Source organism: Pagrus major, chromosome 4 (assembly GCF_040436345.1).
Source record: "Pagrus major chromosome 4, Pma_NU_1.0".
NCBI lineage: Eukaryota > Metazoa > Chordata > Actinopteri > Spariformes > Sparidae > Pagrus > Pagrus major.
Window position 1 is genome coordinate 4,922,701 of NC_133218.1, and position 16,109 is coordinate 4,938,809.

A 16,109-nucleotide genomic window follows, 5' to 3' on the forward strand; every position below is an offset into this window, starting at 1 on the left:
CCCTCTGTCCTCTCAAAGACGAGATATGTGTTTCTGCACTCTAGGTATGTGCTCTTTATTTTTATTTTTTGGGTCGGGGAAGTTGGGGGTGAAAAAAATAAGATGATTGAGATGAAACGATTATTGTGCTGCATTCTGTTTCACAATGATGCTCTCGTTTTGTCTTGTGTTTCTGTTACAGCCATGCACATTCGCCCCTCCCTAAAAGCTCAAACTCTTTCTCAGCCAGGCTGTGGCATGTTTAGCTCAGCTCACTGCAGTCAAGTGAGCCATGGTTTGGGAAAAACTGGTAAACCCAACCACGGTTAGGATTTTGATGCTCGTCTATCTGTGTTGTTGTTGTTTTACCAGTGCCTGGAGCATCTACAAATGAAGAGAGAGTCGCTTTTCAGAAATCCTTTCTCACTTTTTACGTACTAAATAAAAACTACATTTAAATACAAATCATGTATTGAACAAGTCTTTATATTTTATTATAATCTCATATTATCATACTGCATATCCTGCTGATTATAAGACATGTATTAATTTTGTTTTTGTTTGAGTTTTAGACCGAATCACCATGACGTTGCACTAACAACAACAGTCACTTCCGAGTAGAAAACTGGCAGTCGATTTGCATTTCAGAGATATGTGAAATTAGCAGACTTGTTTATTTCTGTTGTAATCTTCAGCCGTAACTGTAACTTTTAAAGGATATATAGTAAAACATAATGGTACGATCTGACGTTTCTATTGTGCTTTTATGTACTGTGTTGTTTAACTAGTGTTTTTGAAACTACCCAAGAGCAACATCTCGGACTAATGGCTAGTTTTGGGTATTCAAGCTGTCAGTTTCTTTCGGTAAACAAGGTCTCCAAGTTATTGTTCGTGAAAGTGTCATTATTATTGAGATATGAAAGCATTAAACATGCACTTTAGATGAATAAGATTCATACACTAAAATATCACCATGAAAAAAAGACTTAAATGTAATTAAGTACCGGTACATTACATTCACGGTTAAAAAGTGTTCTTTCTGTTTAATAAATGCATAATGTTTCCAAAGTCAATAATTATTAATCATGTAAAATAATTGTGATCTCAATGTTGACCGAAATAATAGCGATTATGATTTTGGCATAATGAAGCAGCCCTAGGAAACGGTAGTTTGTGTTTGGTTTTAGAGGTTTGTTTAAACAGACTGCTCAGTTTTAGAGCTGAAACATTTAGTTGATTATTTGATTAGATTATGAGGTGTCTGCTGTTAGATGCAGCATACTTATACAAATGGTTTGTATTAAGAGAATATATTGGAATGTTAGTTGATGTTTGGGCCTTCCTGATTTAGAGGTTATTTGGTTAGGGGTACCAGAATGTAGACATGATGGTACTGCTGTCAGGACAACATATACCAAATGTTAGGTCAGCAGAGTCATGGAAGTCCTGGGTCAGAGGTGAAGAGACATGGTGGGGCATCCTAAAAGAGGTGCCTCTATTCTTATCTGTCCCTCTCTTAATGTAAACCATATGTGGTAACTAAGTTTTTGACCAGAACAAGCTCGGTATATAAGGAGCTGTCTGCATATGTTCGTCAGAGCTTCATTATTCGGCTGGAGGCTCTCCAAGTAACGTGTTACTTGTTTACGATACTGAACTTATTGTAATAAATTTGTTATACAACTAAGACAGTGTCGGCGGAGTTTTTCTTCAAACATCTTCATCAGCATCGCCACAGAATATACGACAATTATCAACAGAAAGTGAATCGGCAACTATTTTGACTTGAGTAATCGTTTCAATCATTATTCAAGCAAGTGTTTCGCAATCGCTGGTTCAACAGACCAACAAAACAATCGGCAGATTGAATACATGATTAGCCTAAACTCTGGGCTAGCAGCAAGATTAAATATCTGTGGTACTCGTGGAAAGCACTTTGGTTGTTGTAAGTTTAGACTTTCAGCCTCCGCATACTTAAGGAGATAATGAATAATTCCTGTTCCTTAACTGCTGTATTGCCATTGCTAAAGTTTGTTGTTTGTTTCAGTCACTTTGCTGCGCCTTGAACTTATTGCTGGAATATGATAGTAAAGTCTTTCCATCGCCAGCTTTTGCCTACAAACATGAAAAAGTTCACGGGAGAGAGCACCACAGTGTCTTGACAGGCACCATGGGTATTTACTCAGCTTCTCAAAACTTCCAAACTCTTATTTACTTTCATCTTGGCTTCCTCTTGCAAGCTTGTCTTTGCAGCCTCCCACTCCAAGTCTTATCCTGTCATCCTGTTTCTTCAGTTTGGAGTTGGAGTGCAAAGCAGGAGTGGCTCTCAGAGACACTTCAGTTTTCCAGTTTCTGTCTTTTGAGCTGTGTTTGTGCACTGACTCCACCTGCCTCCCCAGAGCCTGTTGGTGCTTGTTGCCTCAGCCTTCGAATGTGTCTCTCTAACGCTGACATTAACATGATCAAATGAGTCAATGCAGAAAGTATCTAGTAGAGTGTATTTAACTTTAAAGGGTAACTAATGTATGCTGCTATAGGCTAAGGTTTTTTTAGGGAATTAGGGAATCTAAAATAGTTTCTGCATGAGAAAGAAGAGAGCAAATAGTGGGTGAACAGCTGCACCCAGTTTGGCTGTAAGTCTCTGAAACAAACCCACATTTTTTCACAGGCACAAAAAGGGAGCGACACAGCCCCTAAATATATGCAAAGCACCACTACCTAACATCAGAATTTACTGTTTATATTCCTGAACACTTGTGACAGCCACAACGCATCTCTCAGCATGTGATGCAGACCAACTGAAACCGTCTTTGTTCACTAAATCCAGTGTGAAAATTACCCTAATGTTTTGAGAGTTGGGAGAGGTTGGCATGGGGCCTGTTCTTTAGGAGAATATGCCTAGCACTGGTGACTAGCACTGGCCCCGAGGTTTGAGGCGTTTTAATTGAGCTCATTGATTGAACTAACGTTGGCTGCTGAAGTTAGAAAAGCGAAGATAGGGGCTCGAATTTTTCTAGGGTGAAGTACTTTTGTTGGCTATGACTTGAATTTTGGTCTTTGCAAATTTCTTCAGTTTGAATTGGAGCTTTATTAGTGTAGAAGCATTATATTCTTTCATTGCAGTCCATAAGATTGTACCCCAGATTGCCTCATTTTTATCACATTTGACAGGTCATTATGAATAGGTAATGAGCAAGAGTTTCAGTTACCTCTTCAAGAGTGCATGTTTTATTTAACCTTTAGATATAAAACATGCATAAAGTAAGTTAATCTGAAAAGAAACACGGTATCTTTTGTGTCACATCCAATAATAACAAATGTTTTTTATTTTTCTTTGTACACACATATTAGAGAGTCCACACAAGTATTATATTTGTTTTGACTCTGCACTCAGATGTCTGTCTTCCGAGTTTTCCTAAATATCTATTTTCAGCTACATAAAACGCAGTTTACATGTGTTCAAAAGGCCAACATGCAGAGAAAAAGCTACATTTTCAGAAATATCCGTGTATGTGGACAGGGCCATACATAGGTTCTGCACTTTGCCTTTTTAGGGGTATTTTGCATTAGACCAATGTTGTGATGTGAGAAAATTTTGCAGAATCACTGTATAATGATATTATTGTTATCACGGGTAATGTATCATGAATCGCAACTTCCTCCAATTTTAACTGTAAACAAATTGCCTCAATTAGTCAAAATTGACTTTAGTTTTTTGGTTTTAGACAAAACTAGCAAAGTGCAGACATTGCCTGGGGTTTGGAGAAGTTTTTTCACATTCATTTAACATTTAATAAACCAGACAATTAATGCATTAATGCAAAAAAATCAGCAAAATATTAGATAATGAAAGCAGTAATTAGTTGCAGCTCTAAACTCTAATTAAAATGAACCAAAAACCTTTAAACTGATAGTTGTGTTGAATCTGTGTGTGTGTGTGTGTGTGTGTGTGTGTGTGTGTGTGTGTGTGTGTGTGTGTGTGTGTGTGTGTGTGTGTGTGTGTGTGTGTGTGTGTGTGTGTGTGTGTGTGTGTGTGTGTGTAAACAAGCAGAAGCAGAGTTGATGCAACATCTAATAAGAAGTGATCACATTTAATCAGTTCGCTCCAGGTCTGCAAGCAGAAATCTCAATTAAACAAGCTCCTCACTTTGCAGATTTAGAATTCTTGGATATTGCTCTGGGCATCAGATGGTCAGTGATGGCTGGCGCCATGGTGGCATCAGTGGTGCGATCATTCAATGTTTGGCCAGCCACTGACTCCCTGGAGTAAATGGATGTATTATGAATGCCCAACAGATGGGTCTCCATCTCTCCTTTTAGCCCAACTACAAGTCCTGATAGATGTCTGCTTGTGTCAGGATGGCAGCAAATGAGGAGCGACTAAAATAATTAATGACCTAATATCATTCTCAGTCAAGCAGCAGTAAAGGAAATATCCTCAGCCTAATGTTCAAAATGTATTCACAGGAGAGAGCCATAAAGTTGATGTTCGTGATTCATATGCGAGGTGTCAACCTCTTGCTTAAGAAAGGTCAATTAAATGGGACAGTATGTAAAGGCTATGAAAATGGTGTCAGTGCAGCACTAAGCTATGAGAGCCACATGCTAAGCCACCTTGAAGAGGAGCTGGAGTTCTCCTTGGCTTTCATCGCCCTTGATTACACACCCTCAAGAGATTATTTCTATAACCCAAACTTTATCCTGGTTCAACTTTAACTTTAGAAATCAAACTTCTTTGAAAGTAAATCATAAAAAAAACTCTTGAAGAAGCTCTTTCACAACTCTTTCTTTTATTATTTTAGCAAATAGGTTAGCTATCATTTATATCATGGTCACAGAAGGAACCTATATCTGATAAAATATTTGAGGACTTATATTACGCTGTATAGACATCTGTTTAAAGAAAAGGACTGTTGTGATTAAAACAAATCCAGACCATAACACTGTTTATATTTTGTCACAATCAAATAAAAGTAGAGTAAACTGAGAAAAAAAATCACAATTCTAAATCCAGTCATTGTAACTTTGCTTTAAATGATGTATCTTTTATGCAGCATTTCCTCCAGGACTTTTGTTAGCTTAACTGAGCTGCTAATCAATCACCTGCTGAGATAAATCAGACAGATCCGGATGCATTGCATTTTATTGTCAATGTAGTTACCAGATAATGGCCTCATTTATTAAATACATGACCTATGCTGTGTAATGAAGCACCGCTGATTGATTTCCCTGAAGCTTAATCAGCCTAATATTATACTCAGTTGCCATTTTCTTAGGTACACTTAGCTAAAAAGTAATGCAGTCTAATGCAACAGTAGTACAGTGCTTCTGTTATATAGCCGAAACTCATTGTCAGAAGTGGGGTTGACAAAATAATAGAAATCACTGTCACTTTAATGCAGCGCACCACAATGGCCATAAAGTTTAATCAAGGTTTTCTGTTCCAACAATAAAGAAACAAAACTTCTATTAAGGAAGGATTAAATGCAGGGTTGTGTATTTGATTGTTTTAGATTAAGTTAGATGTACCAAATAAACTGGAAACTGAGTGCATGTTTTTTTTAAAAAACTTTAACAATTTCTTCTGACATAAACCATATCCACATGGCAGCTATTTTCCTCTTCAGGAAGGGAAGCTTGAATGCTGGGATAATGTTAAGCTGCTGTGTTTCAGGTTAGAAGTCATATAAACAGTGGGAATCAAACAAATTGTTATAATTTCTCCGCTTCTTGACTGACAACTATCTGAAAAGATGATGGATTTTGAAAATCTTAAGCGACATCGGGCCATATTTTAAGGTAAAACAGCATATATGATGACCCATTAGCTAACGTTAGCATTTTACCACTTCCTGGCTAACTTACCATTTAATTATATCCTGGGGTTTCACTTCAAGGCTTAAATAAATTTGTCCAAGAGATATGTTGATATTTTAAAATGTATTTTTTTATGTCCTGTAATACCTTGTAACACTTTTTTTAGTTGCTAATAAATGAGGAAGCGTTGAAATGATAATGATTTGTCAGATTTCTTATGTTAGTACAACTTGCAACCTGGAAAAAGCAGTATGACATTTGGGCTTCCTTCCCTGAGCATGATATCAAAGGAAAATGGCTGCCGTTTGAATTATGCGGGGGCACTTCATTTCAGGCGAGATGACGCACCTCCACAATAAACCACTTGAGGGAAAACCATTATATTTTATCGATACTTACTGTATAATCTGGAAACAACAGTTCTGAAAAAACACAAATAGGCATCATTAGGCTTTGTTCCATTTTGTGGGTTGAAACATTTGTGCAGATTACCAGAAAGAAATTGATAATCATCATTGTGAGCATGGGATAGCTTAAAGAGATTCCTAATTGAGATTCACACTTACACATTCAGCTCTTTTGACAAGTGTTTATTGAAAAGCAGATAGTGCTCCCTTTGCGATGGTCCCTTTGGTTTAACACAGATGCTTGTCATTTTGAATGGCTACGCATCACATTAAGTATAGATAAGTATGTTATTCTTGACTATCTGACTTTGGCTTCTGTATAAGTGGATGCCTGTGCGGTGGCTCAGCTGAGATGCTAATTTAAGCAACACAACACCATATCCAGATGTTCAGAGTGAGGAGATATCAAGATGAAATGTTGCCTGGAAAAAGCCTGGATGGCAGGAGTGGTGCATGATAAGCTCCAGGAAGAATGAGCTGCTCCTGGCTGACGCTTACTCTCATTTTCTTCTTCTCACCATCTGCCTGCAGCACACCTGACTCAAAGAAGCATCAGTACGCCCATACAGTAGCCAGGGAATATTGATTAAGACTGTTGACATTTCTACTTCCCTTTCACTGTGGCTGGGTACAACATGTGCCATCTTTCAGGTGAAGGTTACACACTCAGAAACACACACATTCTCTCTCTGTGTCATCACAGTGTAATAATGACAGAATATTTCATTAAAATGTATTTATTTTGTTTCACAAAATAGCCCTATGCAGTATAGATACTATATGCATAATGTAGATACAGGTTCATCATAAATTACCTTTAATAATTTTAGCCAGGGTTAGGGTACAGTGAATCAGTGAAATCAGAAAAAAGGGTTGCAAAGCTGCTGTCTCTTGATACTTATTTGTAGCAGACAAGCTGTTGTGTGTTAATGATGGATAGATGGAGTTTTAGTTCAACTGGGCATCAGCACTCTGTAATTTTGCACTGTTACGTCCTTTAGATCCATCTTCAAACTGTAGTTGAGAGAGAAGACACTGAAGAAGAATATAAACTTTCAGATTGATTGATTTGGGATGCAGTAGCGGTGAGTGATGCTCTCTACTGTTGTCCAAAATATCAATATATTTGAATATTTAAAAACATATCAGTGCTCGTTTTTTTGCAGTATCAATACACCAGTAACAGCTGTGTTTTTTCGCTCTCCTCTCTGTCAGGGAGTTAACACATTCACTGCTGTAGTGCCCACATAGCCCAACTTCCTCCAGAAGAAAATTGACTTGGATGCTTGCTGTATTCATCTTTTAATAAAAAATCCTCAACATTTTATGCCCTCGATCTCTATGGTATCAAACATAGAATCAAATATCTGCATTAAAATGTCTTGAAACAACTAGATCCTTGTTATATTTCTTGAGTTGTGTAAAGGGATGCCCGATATATATCTGGTCGATATTGGGAAATTTATATTATCGGTCATTTATCAGTATCAGTGAACTTTATAGCCGATAAATAGAGCAGGTAATAGTTTGCCAAATTGCTAAATAAGTGCAGCATCTAGGCACTTGAATGCCAGAGGTGGCAGTATGCACCTGTAAAGCTGGTTTGCAGTCTGCAAATAAACACAAAGAAGAAAAAGACAATTGCAGCATGTAATTATTTCATCAGCAATGGTGGTTGTTTGACAATGAAGACAACAAATCCCATCATGCAACTTGCATGTTTTAGTTCATTTTAATTGAGGGAGCCCTTGTGGCAGAAATAACGTTCTATACGTTTAACTTATTCCTAATCATCTTGCATTTTATTGCAAAATGTTTCTGGGGGGGTTTTTGTCCATTTCCCCTTCATCGTCTTATTCTTTGTCATCCCTCCATCCATTTCCTCTTCAAGCACTGTAAAACTGCACTGGGCCATACAGTGACAGAAGGAGCCGAGCTGATTTCATTTCTACAGTATCTAATTTAAGTGCTTTGTCAATAAGCACATTTCATAAAAAGATCAATATACTCTCTTTGATGTGGCAATTTAGCACCTTCTTTAGTTTAATGGCCTGTTTCAACAGGGGCTGGAAATACATTGGTGAGATTAATTGCAGAGTAAAGTATCCATGTCACTCTCTGCATATTTGCACTGATAGATTGGTTGTACATTAATGACCCTGCTGTCGGAAAGCCTATAAATTCATCATGCCTGCAATTACAAAATATGTATTTGTTTCCTCGTCTTAATTTATAGAGCATCAGTGTCAGAATCTATGGGGCATTGATTTAAGGTTGTAATTAGCCACAGTGAAAAAGAATTACACCAGTTAATAATTTTGTTTCCCTCAGAAAAGTTTATATTGAAAAGCTGCTTAGTGTGCAGGAACAATCGATCACAATTTCCTCCGGAAACATTTAGCCTTTTTAAAGGATTTCATGTGAGGAGTGTAGAGCCGGTTTAGGCCGTGATGCAGAATACAGAGGACATCATTCTTCTGCATGATTATCAACTATGACAAAAACCTGCTCGTCTCCACCCTACTGTGAGCCTGATTAGCAATAAGCACACATTTGACAAAGATGTAAATCAATGTTATTAAGTAACTAATGTCATTATGTCTGTGGAACCACTTTGGTTGGCTTGTGTTTAAGGAGCCACACAGCTCTTTAGGCCAGTTGTTCCCAGTCTGGGAGTCGGGACCCACAGAAGGAGTCACAAGATGAATCTAGAGATTGCAAGATAAGGTGGGAAATAATGAAGCACAGAATTCACATAGTGTATTTATTTGTTTGGACTTTTATCTTATTTTTTGTGGTGAAATACAGTACAGAAGATTCATTATGTTCACATGCAATCATGCACAATACAACGCAGTTAAACTTATTCTATGGATTTGATTTCTCCCTGAGGAGCAGTGGACAGCCAGCACACAGCTTATCATCATCATCAAAATCACAAGTGAAACATCCAAATCACAGAAGCTGGGAATATTGATATTGGGAAAATTTGTCACAACTAGAGTTGGGATGATGATTATTGTGGATCACAATAAATACACTCACAAAAAGTTGATTGTGGTGAATTTTCATTAATAATGATCAATATCCTCAAATAAATGACTTGAAAAAGCTGTCAAGCTTGCTCAAGGACAGTGCTATATTGGTTTCCTTATTTATCTTGAATTGCCTAAGCCTGTCAACATGGCCGAAAGCTCGGCTTGCACATTGTATCTGCCAAAAGAAAATGTTCAATCAGATGTATGTAAATACTATGGATTCCAAACTAAAAGACAACAGGGAGATGAGGTTACCACCATTTATTTATCCTTTTTTGTGCAGGAAGACCATATGAGCTGTAATTTCTGTAAGAAAGACATTTCTGTAATCTATAAGAAACTTGTTTAAGATTCTTTGATTGTTTTTCCACAAAAAAGACTATGTGTCCTATCTGTAATGCAAGAAAAATATTTGTTTCCTAACAAATTATAAAGTTAGTTATTCCAGTATGTGTTAGTGCAATTTTAGTTTTTTCTTTCAAAGTTTTAAGAATATGTATAGGAAAAGACACCCTCCAAAATTGAAACGGCATGAGCAAATCCTGTAAATGAAATATGTGCATTTCTGTGTCTGAATATCAACCATACAAAATCAGATTTGTATGCATGTTTATGTACCTTTCATAGATGCATTTAAGCCACAATAATTGATTTCCTCTTTCTCCTCTTTCTCCTCTTTCATGTATAGGTGGTGAAGGAACTGTGAGCAGAAAGGATCAGAAGAACCAGCTGTGGAACAACTCTATGGTGAATGTCAACAGGATGTGCAGCCAGTTGGTCGTCTCTTTGTGAATGGATTAGAGGTCAGTATCAATATCTTTACAGTGCTCATTTCAGGACAACATACATCTATGTTCAAGGGTCTCTAGTTCCGATTATTGTACACAGAGTCATGACCGAGCTGAAACATTGTGTATTTTTGTTTTATAGAATTAACTAACACACTATATGTGCTCTACATTCACTTCTGCCTGCCAATTTGAGCAGACATGTACAAATTGAATCTTATATTTCTGCATGCTCTTATTTCTACTGTGAAAAATGGCCGGTTTTGCTTGTATGATGAAATGATTAAGCTTAGCTGTTACCCCCTAAGTCCCCTGCATCCCTCCTGTTGTCACCACTGAATCATCTTTGATAGCATAAGGAAAGATGGAGCTCTTTGAACTAACTGTGGGCTCATTAGGTTGTATAACACGGATAATTGTGTGTCTGCATGAAGAGAAACTGCTGGACTTGAAACACCGACGCACCCCCATACAGCACTGCTATAATCTCTGGATAATGGCACACTTTAGTCCATGGTTAATATTTGAGACAGTTATGTCACATGGACTTTGTGATATAATCATTTTTGTATTTCAAAACATCAACCAGGCATTTGCTATACAGCAGTGTTTGTTGCATAATCGTTGATGTTTAGTTGTACGATTTGTTCCATAAACACATTATTAAAAGTAATTCTGATGTTTACATGTTTCAGCGATGCTAATGGTGACATTTGGCCAGTCGCACAATTTGGCTGATGTGTTGTTTAATAAATATTAATAAGCTCACCAAGAAAAAATTGGAGGAGATGTTAATTGCAGAAAAAGAAAAAGAAGCCTACTCAGTATTTACCCAAAAGATGTGGAATGACTTTGGATTCCAAAATGTTACAAGTTTGGCATTCCTTATTCTCCCTGTAAAGGAAAGTGTGTAAATGACTTCTAATTGGAAAATATTGAATTTTTTTGTGTTGTTTATGTTTTCATTTCACACTTTGCTTAATAGTTCTTAAAATGATTAGGCTCTAGGCTTCCTGCCTATGTCATTAACTGACAGAAACATGAGAGGCAGTGTCATTTGGACCTAGAAAGTAGCAACATCCGATAAGATCATACATGCAGCCCTGATTACCAGGACGCTGTGCAAAACAAACAAGAACAGATTGTGCTAATTTGTCTAATGTGATTAATTAGGATCGGACCTGAGTCCCCAACCCATAGCGTTGGTATTTGACGGCCTCAGAATGAGACTGAAAAATCAACCATCTCTCACCAGAATCCCTTCGAAAGTTTGCAGCCATGGTGTGGCTTTATCCACAATCAGTGAATGTATAATGCCAGAGAACATAGCTCTCTCTCTCTCTCTCTGTTTCTAACTCTGCAGAGGTTGTGTGTTTGACTGTAGACCTGATGAGAAGAGTGAGGGGAGATTGTCAACCAGTTAATCGTCCGATGATGGTGCTGTTTTTTTTAAAAAGAAAAAGAATAAAAATCCAAATATCGCCATATACACTTTGACGCTGGACAATTGGTAAACGGTAAATGGTCTTGCATTTCTATAATACTTTTCCAGTCTACTGACAGCTCAAAGCGCTTTACAATACTTGGCACATTCACCCATTCACACACACATTCATACACTGATGGCGGAGGCTGCCATGCAGGGCGCCAACTGCTCATCAGGAGCAATTTGGGGTTCAGTATCTTGCTCAAGGATGCTTCGATATGTGGCTGAGGGGAGCCGGGATTCGAACCAGTGACCTTCCGATTGCTAGACGACCCGCGGAAGGAGGATCCTTGAAAGGGTCAGTCATTCACAAGCAAGGATGGGGCAAGGTTCACCACTTTCTGAAACACATGATTGTGTAAAGGATATTACTACATGGGCTCAGGAATGTCAGGATCAGGATATCAGGCTGATATTGGTCACATAGAATACCAATGTTGCGCTTAAAATTACTGAGTCTAGAGAGTCTGTGCTTCACTCAGTTCGTTGATTACACTTCAACACAGACATGTGTTATTGCTAAGTTCTTTCTAAAACCGAGCCGGATCACTTAGAAAAAGCAATTACATCCCAAATCCACGATTGGTGTCCAGATTCTTGTTTTAGCACTAGTAGATCATGTGCTTTAAATCCTACCAAAGTATGATTAGTTTCTTCACTTTTAAATCCTTTGTTCCTTTTTTTAGCGTTTAGCATCCTAGAAACATCATCTCTGTTCCTGAGATCCCCATTTGTTTCTATGATGTTGTAGGACAAGCAGCTGGCATGACCTGCCTCTAAAATAATGCTTAAAGGTCCTGTTTATGTATTTTTTCACTTGTCTCCCCCTCCATTTGATTAGGAGTTTGCTTAATCCCTCAGTAGGGCTCAGTTATAAGCTTTCTGGTAATGACCTGCTTAATCCTCCTACTGGAGATAAAACACAGAGGCGCATTAACTTCAAAGCAGTTTACTCACTTCTCGGCTGCCTCTGAACAAAGCTTTATTATTGAGCTGTGCTGCTGGTCTGTTGTTTTGGTGTAGGTTTGTCTGTCCGTTGGCCATACCTTATTTATTGGCCTGGAAAAACACCAAGGTTTTACAGTTTCATGGTGACCAGATATACTTCAGTATTTTTCTGTTATTTATCAAGAAAACATTTTCTGATTCGTTATCTCATTCAGGGTTTTGGGGCTGTTCGCCGATGAATCAAGACATGTACATGCCACATTGGGCTTTAGAAAGCAGCATTTTTTCTCTATTTTCTGGCGTTTTTTTCTAAACAATTAATCTACTAATCGTGAAGATATTTTGAAGATTAATTTGTTATGAAAACAATTACTGGTTGTAGCCTTGCTGCCATTTGGTGAATTTCGGTACTTCATTTTAAAAACAACCATCACAACATATTTACTGGCTGTGCTGTGGTGTCAGGCAGACATTAGCAACAGTACGACCGGCAGTTTTCCTTAAAGTGAGTCCCCAGTGCTGCCTCATGAATATGCAGACCTCTGTGCTCGCTGTGGCTGCAGTTCTGAGGTTTCAGCTGCAGTCAGAGAGAGACAGAGAGAGAGAGGGCTGAAGACTCAGTGGCCAAGCTGAAACAGGTAACCGCACATTCTGCACTTGTTCTGGTTAGTAAGTGTACTTTACCAACAGATAAGTGCAGTTAGCCTGGCCTGCTTTATTTCTTACAACCTTGCCATATTACACAATCCCAAGTGACTTACAGTGTCACTCTTTTAAAAGTCAGTTATCTAACGGCTATATAACGAACCTCAGATCAGTTTCTGCTTTGATATTTGTGACTTAACCTTTTAGTTTACAATGCTTTATGAAAGAAGTGCTAATTATTTATTTTTTTTTTTTATGAAATCGATTGAAATGAACATTGGATTTCAATTCTAATCAAAAGCAGGATCTGTGATGGAGCTGTACAATAACATGTGTTGCGATTTTTTTTGACAGATGCTGCGATTATGATATGATTCACAATTAGTGTAATGGTCATTTTTGCATCACAATTTTCATTTTCATAGAACTGAGATATTTGTGATATTTGTTGGGGTTTAACAAAACAAACATGTTTTTTTTACATCTAAAAAAACCACCCCAAAAATATGGTAGTTTTATCACACTTGACACAACGTGGCCATCTTTTTAAAGAAGAAACTGACAGACATTTTAAAATGTAAATTACTGTTTTAGGAGTTAAACAAATGATCTGTCGACCTTTCCAAATCGAGGTTTAACAATCAGGTTGTCACGTTCCTTCAAATCCATAATTCAATTTGTTTTTCCATTTTAAGGGCATGATTTGATTTAGTTTTCAATATATATTTTTTTGCAGGTCCCGTGTTTGGTTTCAGTGATCGACTTTGAAAACAACATTTTGACACTCCTACAAACAATGACATAGTCATCGATGCAAAAAAATAAATAATTGAAAATTGAATCGAATCTTCACCTTAAAATCAAAAGTCAAATTGAATCGTGGATATGAAGAATGCTGGAAGGGATCGTTAACATATTTTGGTGAAAGACTTTATGTTGTTCACCAACACTTTGAATAGCGTCTTTAGATAACATAATGTATAATTGTCATTTCTTTGTGTACTTGAATACATAAAGAAACAAAATGCTATTCCCATAGCAGTGCAACAGAAGAAAAACAAGTCACCAATAAATATATAAAAAACATACCTAAAAACATTAACACAGGTAACATAGAAACAGAACATTTAGCAAAACTGTATGTTAAAGTGCAGGACTAGAATGGGTCACAAAAGAGAGATTTATCAGTCCCTCCAGAAAAACTCGATAATCAGCCAAAGTCCGCACATTTATGCAGGGGCCGCATTTTTTCAAAGACGCCGCACTTTGGCCGCATAAATCGCCGATTTCCGTGTAAAATGCGCGAAATATGCGGGGCTTGCATGATTTCATAATCCCTGCATTTTCGTTGCAAAAAAGTCACATATATCTTCGCAGAAAGTTGAAAAATGTTGCATTTACTTCACACAAGAGCAGCCATTTTCCTCCTATTGCACTCCTAGCACTTTCTGTGATGTAATATGCTTGCTTATCATAGAAAGTCATTAGAAATGACTCTTTACATTAAGGTAGTAGCCTAGTGAGCCTAGTAACAGAGTGTTGGGGGAATCACTTTTTTTTTCTTATTCATCAAACTGCAGTTTTTGCAAGTTCCCGCAATTTTTGCAAATTACCGCAATTTTTGCAAATTCCCGCAATTTTTGCAAATTCCCGCAATTTTTGCAAATTCCCGCAATTTTTGTAAATTCCCGCAATTTCATCGCATAAAATTGCATAAATATCCCGCATATTCCATCGCATTTTTTAAGAAAACGTGCCGCATAATCAAGGATTTTTGCCCGCAACAATCACAAAAAAACTCCGCATTTTTCTGGAAGGACTGATTTATATAACTCTACTCGCATACTAAATGGTTGTGGGATTAAGATGCAGGGTATTTTTTTGCCTGTCAGTCATTGCCTTAAATTCATCCTGATGCCTCCACAGTATCATAATCAGGCTCGGAGCCACAACAGACACCCACAATACATATGCACACACATATACGCACACGCACGCACACACACCATCACAGCTCCACAGGAACTAACATGCCTCACAGCTTGAGCATAAGCTGATAATTTAGAGGCAGTCTCAGGCCCATACCTTACTTCACCCGTGGAGGAGAGCAGTGAAAATGTCAGGAGTTTAGTTGGGGATACAACACCTGCCCCTCACACATACACCGGGCCTCTGCTCCAATAGCTCCCTGAGGGTGGCTCATGAGCACTCAGCTTTTATTGCCATGATGACTGCCTGTGATTTTTGCAACAGAGGACCGCAGGAGAAGAAAAACATCTCTATTCGCCCATCCCTATGCTCACTGCTGCAGCAGTTTTGACATGTTGTAAACGTTGTACATTCTGCACCAGGGACTACGATGGAGATTAGCAGCTAGTTTGTTGTTTTAACAAGGTCACAGTGTTTTTTCACTGATTTGATTTCTCGCGTTTCCTTTGAAAATGCCTCACCCTCTCAACAACAAACAAACACTATTAGTATGGTATAGTATTAGACACCTGTTTGAATTTTCCCAGCCTTGTTACTGAGGATTTGAGGGATAAAGACATTCAAATATTTGCATATGTCAGGCAGAATTAAGACCCATAATTTTAAGCCAGGGATCACTTGCAGCATATGATGAAACAACCATCAGGGCAATCAGAGATTCCTAATATGTTACAGTCCATCGCAGCCTGAAGGCAAAAGGCAAAGTCTAAAGCCTTTGATGCTCTGCAGGAGCAGCAAAATGCTGCATGGACCTCAGGAATTCAAGATGGTGAAGTTGCTCGTCTTCTCAAGCAGCTTAGAGCTGTCAGTAATATCATGTGGGATTATCAGAGAGAGATCATTAAGCTTTTACAAAGTCAGATGTGCAATCAGCAGCTTGTCATTGTTGGAACACTAGAGGTGTCTATTTTTGATGCCCTGGCGATTTATTTTTGAAAACTGTTATATAATGTAATGAGTGCCGCTAGGGCTGCAATTAATGAGTTCAACTCAGAGCCACAGGTGACATCTT

At 37.9% G+C, this 16,109-nt stretch overlaps 1 protein-coding gene across 2 annotated transcripts in view; it reads left to right on the forward strand.

Moving 5' to 3' along the window:
- Nucleotides 1–16,109, forward strand: part of LOC140994995 (D-glucuronyl C5-epimerase B-like) — a 70,677-nt gene that overhangs the window by 20,535 nt on the left and 34,033 nt on the right. The window contains exons 1-2 of one of the 2 annotated variants that reach the window (XM_073464874.1): nucleotides 8,849–8,930; nucleotides 9,930–10,044. The gene's annotated coding sequence lies outside the window, so the exon portion shown is untranslated. Of the gene's footprint in view, nucleotides 1–8,848; nucleotides 8,931–9,929; nucleotides 10,045–16,109 lie in introns of those variants that run through there. The other variant, XM_073464873.1, reaches the window with a different exon arrangement.